The sequence below is a fragment of the Scylla paramamosain genome, unplaced genomic scaffold, assembly GCF_035594125.1.
Source record: "Scylla paramamosain isolate STU-SP2022 unplaced genomic scaffold, ASM3559412v1 Contig6, whole genome shotgun sequence".
In the NCBI taxonomy this organism is placed as follows: Eukaryota; Metazoa; Arthropoda; class Malacostraca; order Decapoda; family Portunidae; genus Scylla; species Scylla paramamosain.
In genome coordinates, this window is record NW_026973671.1 from 1560001 (window position 1) to 1570000 (window position 10000).

Below are 10000 nucleotides of genomic sequence, written 5' to 3' on the forward strand. Positions count from 1 at the left end.
TGATTGTGGGTAACAAGGAAGCAGAGGAATTCCTTAAGGTAATTCAGGATAATTTTTTTAAAACAGGTAGTCGTAGAACCCACAAGGGGGAATAATATTCTAGATTTAATTCTTACTAACAGGGAGGAAGCAGTCACGCAGGTAGAGGTTGGAGGACAGCTAGGTAACAGTGACCATAGGGAAATTAGGTTCAATCTAGAATGGGAAGAAACTGTTAGAAATAAAAACACTAGTAAAATACCTGACTTTAGGAGAGCAGATTTTGAAGAATTAAAAAGGTACCTCCAAGGAGTGGACTGGCAAAGGATGCAGGGTGAGGTCAGGTCAGGGACGGAGTTCAGAGAGATAAGGCAGGATGAGGGAGGTGAGGTGAGGCTCCAGAAGGGAGGAGGAAAGAGGAAGGGGGGAGATAGGTGTGAGTATGTTGGAATGTCAGGTCATGCTGAAATGAGAGAGGTAAGGTCGAGGCGAGTTGATGAGGGAGGGGAGAGGATGGTAGGGAACGAGATGAGGGGTTTAGGTGAAGTAAATGTAGATGAATTGTATAAATATTTCGTAGATAAAGTTCATACAGGTCAATTAGCAAATATCCCGTATAAAACAATAAGATCACAAAAAAATGACCCTAAATGGATGACTGCTAGGTTAAAGCATTATATAGGGCGTAAGAGAAGTATATATAAGAGATTAAAGGCAGGTGAGGAAGTTTTAAGGACACAGTATAATGAATTAGTTAGAACAGTCAGGAAGTTAACGAGGAAAGCTAAGGACAATTATGAATTAAAGGTAGCCAGCCAGGCGAAGACGGACCCCAAGGGATTTTATCAGGTATACAGGACGAAAAATAAGGATACTGTAGGTCCATTAAAGGCAGCAGATGGGGAGCTGGTTAGTTCTGGGGAGGAGATTAGTAAACTTCTGAATGATTATTTTTTAACTGTCTTCACTCAGGAAAACATGCAGGATATGCCAGATAGTGAACAGGTGTTTAGAGCAGATGAGAATGAGAAGCTGACGGATATTTCCATAACTAGGGAGATAGTGGAGCAGGAGATAGATAGGCTAAAAAAGTTCAAGTCACCAGGACCTGATGAAATATATCCCAGAGTACTGAAGGAATGTAAAAAGATTATTAGTGAGCCGTTAGTTTCTGTCTTTAGGAAATCACTGGAGTCGGGTGAGGTACCAGACATGTGGAGGCAGGCTAATGTAGTACCCATCTTTAAGAAAGGGGATAAAACTTTAGCGTCTAATTATAGACCTGTCAGCTTAACTTCAGTTGTAGGTAAAATGTTAGAGTCAATAATAGCCAGGAACATTAGGGAACATTTAGACAAACATAACTTGATAAATCAGTCACAGCATGGCTTCACGAAGGGGAAGTCTTGCCTGACAAACTTGTTAAGTTTTTACAGTAAGGTGTACGAGGCAGTAGATAATGGTGATAGTTATGATATCTTATATCTGGACTTTAGTAAAGCATTCGACAAGGTGCCCCATCAAAGGCTCCTGAGAAAGGTTAGGGCGCACGGGATAGATGGGAAGGTGTTAGGTTGGATAGGGTCATGGCTTGGTAACAGGCGACAGAGAGTGCTAATAAACGGCTCGAAATCCGAGTGGGGTCATGTCATTAGTGGGGTGCCACAGGGATCAGTATTAGGGCCATTATTATTTCTAATATATATCAATGACTTGGATAGTGGAATTAGTAGCGATGTTAGTAAATTTGCGGATGACACAAAGATAGGTAGATTAATTAGGTCAGAAGCGGATGCCATCGCCTTGCAGACAGACTTAGATAGAATGAATGAATGGACGGATAGATGGCAAATGCAATTTAATATCAATAAATGCAAAGTGCTTAGCGTAGGTAGAGGAAACCCACACAATAGGTACACATTAAACACCCAAACTCTGGTAGGTACAGGGTACGAGAAAGATTTAGGAGTTATAGTTAGCTCTGAACTCCGTCTAGGGAAACAATGCATAGAAGCCAGAAACAAGGCAAATAGGGTACTAGGATTCATTTTTAGGAGTGTTAAAAGTAGAAGGCCGGAAGTAATATTAAAGTTATACTTGGCGCTGGTCAGACCTCATCTAGACTACGCTGTGCAGTTCTGGTCCCCACATTACAGGAAAGATATAGGTCTATTAGAATCAGTACAGAGGAGAATGACTAAAAGGATTCAGGGGATGAGGAGTATTCCTTACGAAGCGAGGTTGAAGCGGTTAAATTTACATTCTCTAGAGAGACGTAGGTTAAGAGGGGACCTGATAGAAGTCTTTAAGTGGTATAAGGGTTATAACAAGGGAGATGTAAGCAAAATTCTTAGGATCAGCAACCAGGGTAGAACAAGAAATAACGGGTTCAAGCTTGAAAAATTTAGGTTTAGGAAGGAGATAGGAAAAAATTGGTTCTCAAATAGAGTGGTAGATGAGTGGAATGGACTCAGTAATCATGTAGTTAGTGCTAGGACACTAGAGAGCTTTAAGAGAAGATTAGACAAGTTTATGGATGGGGATAGCAGATGGAAATAGGTAGGTGTGTTTCATACAGGGACTGCCACGTGTAAGCCTGGTCGCTTCTTGCAGCTTCCCTTATTTCTTATGTTCTTATGTTCCTCCTCCTCCTCCTCCTCCTCCTCCTTCTCCTCCTCCTCCTCCTCCTCCTCCTCCTCCACCTCCTCCTTCTCCTCTAGCAGTCTCTACGTATCACATTTCGTTACTTGTTTTTAATTTATTTTTACTCTAAGGGGGGGCTGAAAGCCTCGTCCTGTTTCTTTTTCATGTTCCTTTTAGTGTATTATTTTTGAGTACCGTGTCACACTTCTTTGTCTCATTTACTTCCAATGCTCAAGTCTTCTGGCTTTTCAGCATTTGTTTTAATACTTTACTTTTCCATTACTTTGTCTTTTTTTTGGGGGGGTTGATAGATCCCTAGATATTTTAGTAATTTCATGAAGTCACTAAGTGAAACAGTAATTTCACGAATTCCCTGAAAGTTTTAGGGATTTCACGAAATCACTAGTTTCACAATCTTACTGTAATATATATATATATATATATATATATATATATATATATATATATATATATATATATATATATATATATATATATATATATATATATATATATATATATATATATATATCACGTAACATAAGAACAATTAAACCTAAAGTGAATGAATACAGAGACGACAGAGATTGAGGCCGAAAAGGAACAATAGATGGAGCAATACTTGTGTGAGTGCAAACAGGCAGAATTAGACGGGTGGATAAGTTAAAGTCTGAAGAAGATATATGCGAACAAGCAAATGATTATCTTTTATTTATAAAAGATAAACTTATGGAAAGCCAAGAGAAACAAGCAGATAGAGGAACAAAACGTATGAGATCAAAGTGAACAATAAAAAATAAAAGTGAATGATTAAAGCGATAGATCGAAGCAAGCAAAGAAAACTTAGATCATTAAACACAAATACACACACACACACACACAAAAAAAAAAAAATACTGATGAACAAAAGCATATGAAAGAAACCGAAGAATGAAAATATGTACATAAACGAGAAAAGAAAAGAAAAATGGACCGCTAATCAAACACTAACAAATATACGTTCTGGTATCATAATAACCTTTTTTTTTTATATTGATCTTAGAAATGGTTATTATTATAGTATCCAAAATTAGAAGATCCATTTTCGTGTCCTTTATGTATGTGTGTGTGTGTGTGTGTGTGTGTGTGTGTGTGTGTGTGTGTGTGTGTGTGTGTGTGTGTGTTTGCATGTTTAGTACGTATGTTCGTCTGTCCTTAGATAAAGTCAGGCCAACTTCCATGAATAGCTAAATTATCTCTTTCACCTTCAGCTTTGTTCCCCAATTTTGTTTACCGTTCTTACTCGGGAAATCGTAAGGCTGAAATGACTGTGTTGTCACGCTCGAAGGCTGAAGACTGAAACAGAAAAGATAGGTGGAAGCGATGGGTTGCAATGTTCAGAGAGAGAGAGAGAGAGAGAGAGAGAGAGAGGATTGAAAGTATAGCCCTTCATATCGCCCATCACCAAATCCAACTGATCGCCAACGGGGAAGTGAGTGACAAAAGTCAGAATACTCCCCCTTGATGCCTCCCTCCCCCCTGATGACTCCCCCCTTCAGTTCTCCTCCCTCATGCCATCCTACCGCTCCTAAAAAAAACAGTTTCCGGACATGACAAACGATGTTGGAATGTTAACTTTGCTATTGACGAGTGTGGGAATTCTCTCTCTCTCTCTCTCTCTCTCTCTCTCTCTCTCTCTCTCTCTCTCTCTCTCTCTGCTATTTTAATTTTCGTTTCCCACTTTTTGTTTTGTGTGTTTTTATTTATTTACTTTGTTTGTCTGTCTGTATTTCTGTTTGTTGATATAACTTCAGTCTGTATCAATTACACATGCGCACACACACACACACACACACACACACACACACACACACACACACACACACACACACACACACACACACACACACACACACACACACACACACACACACACACACACACACACACACACACACACACACACACACAAAGAATGACAAAGATAACAAATGACAAAAAGAAAACAGCAAGATGCAGGATATTTTATATTCATAAAACTTTTATAAAACTAAAAATCAGTCATTGAATATTTATAATGGAATGCAACGCGTTCTGTATTTGGAAGATCATTCTAATAATAATAACAATATTTTTCTTTATCTACATACCGGAGTGATATGATAATGATAAATATTAATTATAAAAAATAATATGGTACAATAATTTTTTCTAGACATAGAGATAAACACGCCACACAGGGAAGTTGATGAAAGCACGAAAAGCCGCGGCTCACGAACGAAAGGTCATGAGGTCACAAAAAAAAAAAAACACTTAGGGGAAAAGATTTTAATGGGTGGCATGAAGTAGTCAGAGGGTGGAAGAGAGGGAGGAACAAGCCCTGAATCATCCGAGGTAGATTTTTAGCAAAGGTTTGAGCGAAGAGTTCAGCTTTAGAAACAGGTGAAATGGCAGTGGTGCCATCAGGCTGAAGTAAAGGAGGGAAAGATGATACAAATTTATTGGAAATGTTTTTTTGTTAGGTGCCAGAAGTCACGAGGGGAGTTAGATCTTGAAAGATTTTGACACTTTCTATTAATGAAGGAGTTTTCGGCTAGTTAGAGAAAAGACTTAGTACGATTCCGGGCAGAAATATAAAGCGAATGAAATTCAGGTGATGGAAGGCTCAAATATCTTTTGTGGGCCACCTCTTCATCATGTATAGCATGGAAACAGGTTGTGTTAAACCAGGGTTTGAAAGGTTTAAGTCAAGAGAAAGAGTGAGGAATGTACGCCTCCATGTCAGACACTATTACCTCTGTTATGTGTTCAGCATACAGAGACGGGTCTCTGACACGGAAGGAAAATCAGCAAAATACTTCCTCAGGTCCCCCCAACTAGCAGATGGAAAACGCTTGAGGCATCTCCGCCTTTGGGGATCCTGAGGAGGGACTGGAGCGATAGGACAAGATACAGATATGAGATTGTGATCGGAGGAGCCCAACGGAGGAGAAAGGGTGACAGCATAAGCAGGATTAAAGGTTACGAAAAAAATCAAGAATGTTGGACGTATTCCCAAGACGGTCAGGAAAACGAGTAGGGTGTTGCACTACTTGTTCTAGGTCGTGGAGGATAGCAAAGTTGAAGGCTAGTTCACCAGGATGGTCAGTGAAATGAGAGGAAAGCCAAAGCTGGTGGTGAACATTGAAGTCTCCAAGAATGGAGATCTACGCAAAAGGGAAGAGTCAGAATGTGCTCCACTTTGGAAGATAAGTGGTCAAAAAAATTTCTCATAGTCAGAGGAGTTAGGTGAGAAGTATACAGCACAGGTAAATTTAGTTTGAGAGTGACTCTGTAGTTGTAGTCAGATGGTGGAAAGCTCGGAAGATTCAAGAGTGTGGGCACGAGAAAAGGTTAAGTCGTTGCGCACATAAACGCAACATCCAGCTTTGGATCGAAAATGAGGATAGAGAAAGTAGGAGGGGAACAAAATTTGTTACCATCAGTTGCCTCAGACTCCTGTGTTTCAATGATGAAAAGAAGATGTGGTTTAGTAGAGGAGAGATGATGTACTATATATTGAAAATTAGATGTATGGCCGCGTATGTTGCAGAAGTTAATGAAGAAAATGTTGAGGGGTATGTCAAAACACTTAAGGTTGATACCAGAAGAGCAATCCGACCTCGGGACATTTGTGGTCCCTTCCCCAGATGGAGACTCCGAGGCTGGTGTAGGAGTCGCCATATTACTTTAGAACTTTGAGTGAAGGGTGTGTGTGCATATAGTTTTGTGTGAAGGAAGAAAATTGTCTTTAGAGGGCAGGCTGTGACCGCCCCCGTGTTGTGAGACACAAAGGGAAACGTTCAGCGAGGTCACAGCTGGGTTATTGATAAGATCACAGAGCTTCAGACATCACTGGGAGTAATTATCGTTTCGGCAGGTGTCTACTGCCTCCTCCTGTAGTGTTACGTAGGCAGCAGATTGCCTCGGTATAGAATACTACCAACATATATTCTAGGATATGTTTTTGTTTCCAATGTAATTCCAAGATTTTTTTTTTTTTTTTTTTGTAATATATATTACTGTATTTATTGGTTGAACTTCGACCATTTGACCATTAGATGACGGCACGACAGTAATTGTTTCGTCACCTGAGTAGCTCTAGACGCTATTACCGAACGGAAATTAAAGTGCAAACACTAAAATATTTGAAATATTTGATTACTAAGAGGTATGTTTCGAAACTTGTACCTGACAATTTCATAACGCTCAGAGAAATTATTCTAGTTTGAGGAATAAATTTAATAATTTTCAGTGTTTTGGAGGGTGAGAATAAGTCATTGTACAGCTGCCTGTGTGAAGTGAGTGAGTGTGTGTGGGATTATAGTTTGTCTGAAGATGATGTGAGATGTGTTTGTACCTGCCACGTGTATCAAGGCAAATTATTTTATTTATTTTCTCATAGGGATTTTATAAGTCACATATTGTTGCTGCTTGTTTCACACATTTTGCTTTTTGTCTAATTCTCCTGCAATCACTTACAACGTTTGACTCACCTCCTACTGGTCTCTTAAGTGGTCTTGTATTCTGGGAAGAAAAGTATCAACTTTTTATTTTTTTTCTGTGTATCCATGATATATATATATATATATATATATATATATATATATATATATATATATATATATATATATATATATATATATATATATATATATATATATATATATATATATATATATATATATATATATATATATATATATAATTAAGTGTGTATGGTTAGTGTGTGTCTGCTAGTCGTGTTCATTTTGCTTAAGGGAAATATTTATTAATAAAGGGATGGAAGGATCACAGGTCATATACTGAAACTCAGTTTAAATTGATGACGTGTTTAGTCTTGCATTATTAATATTTTGCACATTGAAATTTAGGTGAGGGCAATGATGGAGTACCTTCCTCGTTTACTTCTATGGTTGAGCGTTTTGATCTTGAAGAGGGAAAGGATTATGTTGTTCCTTACATAGTGAGGGTCGGTGCTTAGTTTTGTATTAATTATTAGTGATATTTTGTACGTAGAAATGTAGAAGTGAAGGATTAGATGTGGTGCCCTCCTCATGTACTTCTATCTTCTACAGGGTAACCTTTTGATCCTGGAGAGGGAAAGGTCATAGTATTGTTCCTTATATAAAGTGCGGGTCGCGTTACGCCTGTCTGAGGGATGATGATGTTTTGTAGCAGCCTGGAGGGAAGGAGGGGGCAGCATTATTTCTCCTTTGTTTCATACTCGACGGTGAATGAAGCTTGTGGTGCACTCTTGTAGGTGGAAATATGTTGTTTGTCGCTGCAAAAATAATAATGCATAGTTTATCCAGTGTGTTAGGGGAGGGTAAATAGGTTACTCGAGTCGGAATGAAGTGATGTTTGTTGGCTTATCAGACACGTGTATTCAGGATGTCAAAGATGAAGGGAATGTATGTTGCCTTTTCCACGTTAGTTAGACCAAAGTATAGATTTGATTTCCTGTTATCAGTTTGTATTTTCTCTTAGAGGAAGTAATTGCTGACGACGAGGTGAGGCAAAAACTGTGAGTGAGTTTCTGAGGTCGAATGAAGAAAAGTTATGTTGCTAAATTTATATCTTGTCCAAGGTGATTTTCTTTTTTGTTTAGTATAAGTAAAAATATTTTATCAAGTAAGATATCATTGAATGAGACGAGTGGATTCCAGCGTTCCAGTGAAGAAAAGGCAATATTATTTCCTCTTATCCATTATGTGAGTATGTAGGTTTTGCTCACGTGCAAATAACAATAATGTCAGGAAGGCAGTGTTTATTGACCAAAGGCATGGGTGGATCCCGGGGGTCAGGAGTGCGGAGAAGTAATCTGTTGCTTTTTTCAGTCTGGGGTGATGAAGGCTTTCGCTCTCTCGTTTATGTGAAAATAATCGGTGAGGTGAGGTGGTGTGGCTTTGGCAATAACACGGGTGAAGAAAACTTAATTGTTGTTTTCATCCACTTCATATGAAATTGTTTTTTTCTTCTTTAAGTGAAAATAAATCAAGTGAGGCAGGTTTTTTGTTCAGTGACGTGAGTGTGTTGTACAGTTCAGAAGTGAAGAAAATATATCTTTTAAGCATTTTCTGGGAATTTTTATTTTTCTTATGCATATCAAAATAATAAGGCGAGGTAGTTTGTCTTGGTCAACAAACGCATGAAAGGAGTGGGTTTCTGAGTTCAGGAGAGAAGGAAAATGATCTACTGTTTTCGTCTATTCTCTGCGAAATACTTCTTTGTTCTTGCATGAATACACTGAAAATAAAGAAAATAAAGGTTCCCCTCTCAGGTGAGCTGGTGGGCAGGTGAGGTCAGGGCCACAGGAGAGAAAGAGGGATTAATACTTTTCTCTTACGTTAATAAGGAAATAATGGTATGAACTTTGGATTAAGAGGAAGAAAACTTCCAGAGCTTTCAAAAATGGTATGAACTTTTGATTAATGTAAAGAAAAGACTTGTGTCTCCCTCTACCACGTATGAAGAAAGTAAATTTTATTTTCATTTCACACCAAGTTAATAAGGCAGATTTTTTTTTCGATTTTTTTTTTTCGATTTTTTTTTTTTTTTTTTTTTTTTTTGTCTTTTTTTTTCGCCTAGTATACAATTTTATGTTTATGCTTACTTTAGAACTTGGTGTTACTTTACAGTTTAGTGGAAATGTATGTGTTGCGTTTAAACAGCGTGAAATGTCTGTTCCTTTTCTGCTTCACTCTCAATTATTTGCGTTTGTTTATTTATTTATTTAGTTTGTTTGTATAAGAAGCGTTTTTCTTTTCATTACAGTGCTGCGAAGATTGATGCTCTCTGTTCACAGCAAATTTGGAATGCGGTACTGTTACATTTTGAACTCTGCGGGTTTATTTATTTATTTACTTATTCATTTATTTTATTTATTCATTTATTTATTTATTTATTTATTTATTTTCCTTACATATATTTTTTTCATAGTTTTCATTAGGGTTGAGTGTACATTTTAGGCTTTGGATTTAGATGAAGAATTGGAAATGGGATGTTATTATTATTTTTATTGTTATTGTTGTTGTTGTTATTATTATTATTATTATTATTATTATTATTATTATTATTATTATTATTATTATTATTATTATTATTATTATTATCTTTTGTTCAGTTGGGTTTGCTCCGGTCCAGAGCCTCCTTATATTGGCATAGTGGGTTCAGCGGCGCACCGTGAGTTGCCACCATGCCAATAAAAGGAGGCTCTGGACCGGAACAAAGCCAGTTCCCCTGAAGAAAGATGTAGGTGAAACTGGTCGTGAATAAACTCAACTCCATACACTTTCATTATCATTATTATCTATTATTATTATTATTATTATTATTATTATTATTATTATTATTATTA

The 10000-nt window shown here is 37.5% G+C and overlaps 1 long non-coding RNA gene across 1 annotated transcript in view; it reads left to right on the forward strand.

Annotated features, from left to right (window-relative positions):
- The window catches only part of LOC135096736 (uncharacterized), a 152992-nt gene that overhangs the window by 141844 nt on the left and 1148 nt on the right, over positions 1-10000 (forward strand). The window lies entirely within an intron of this gene.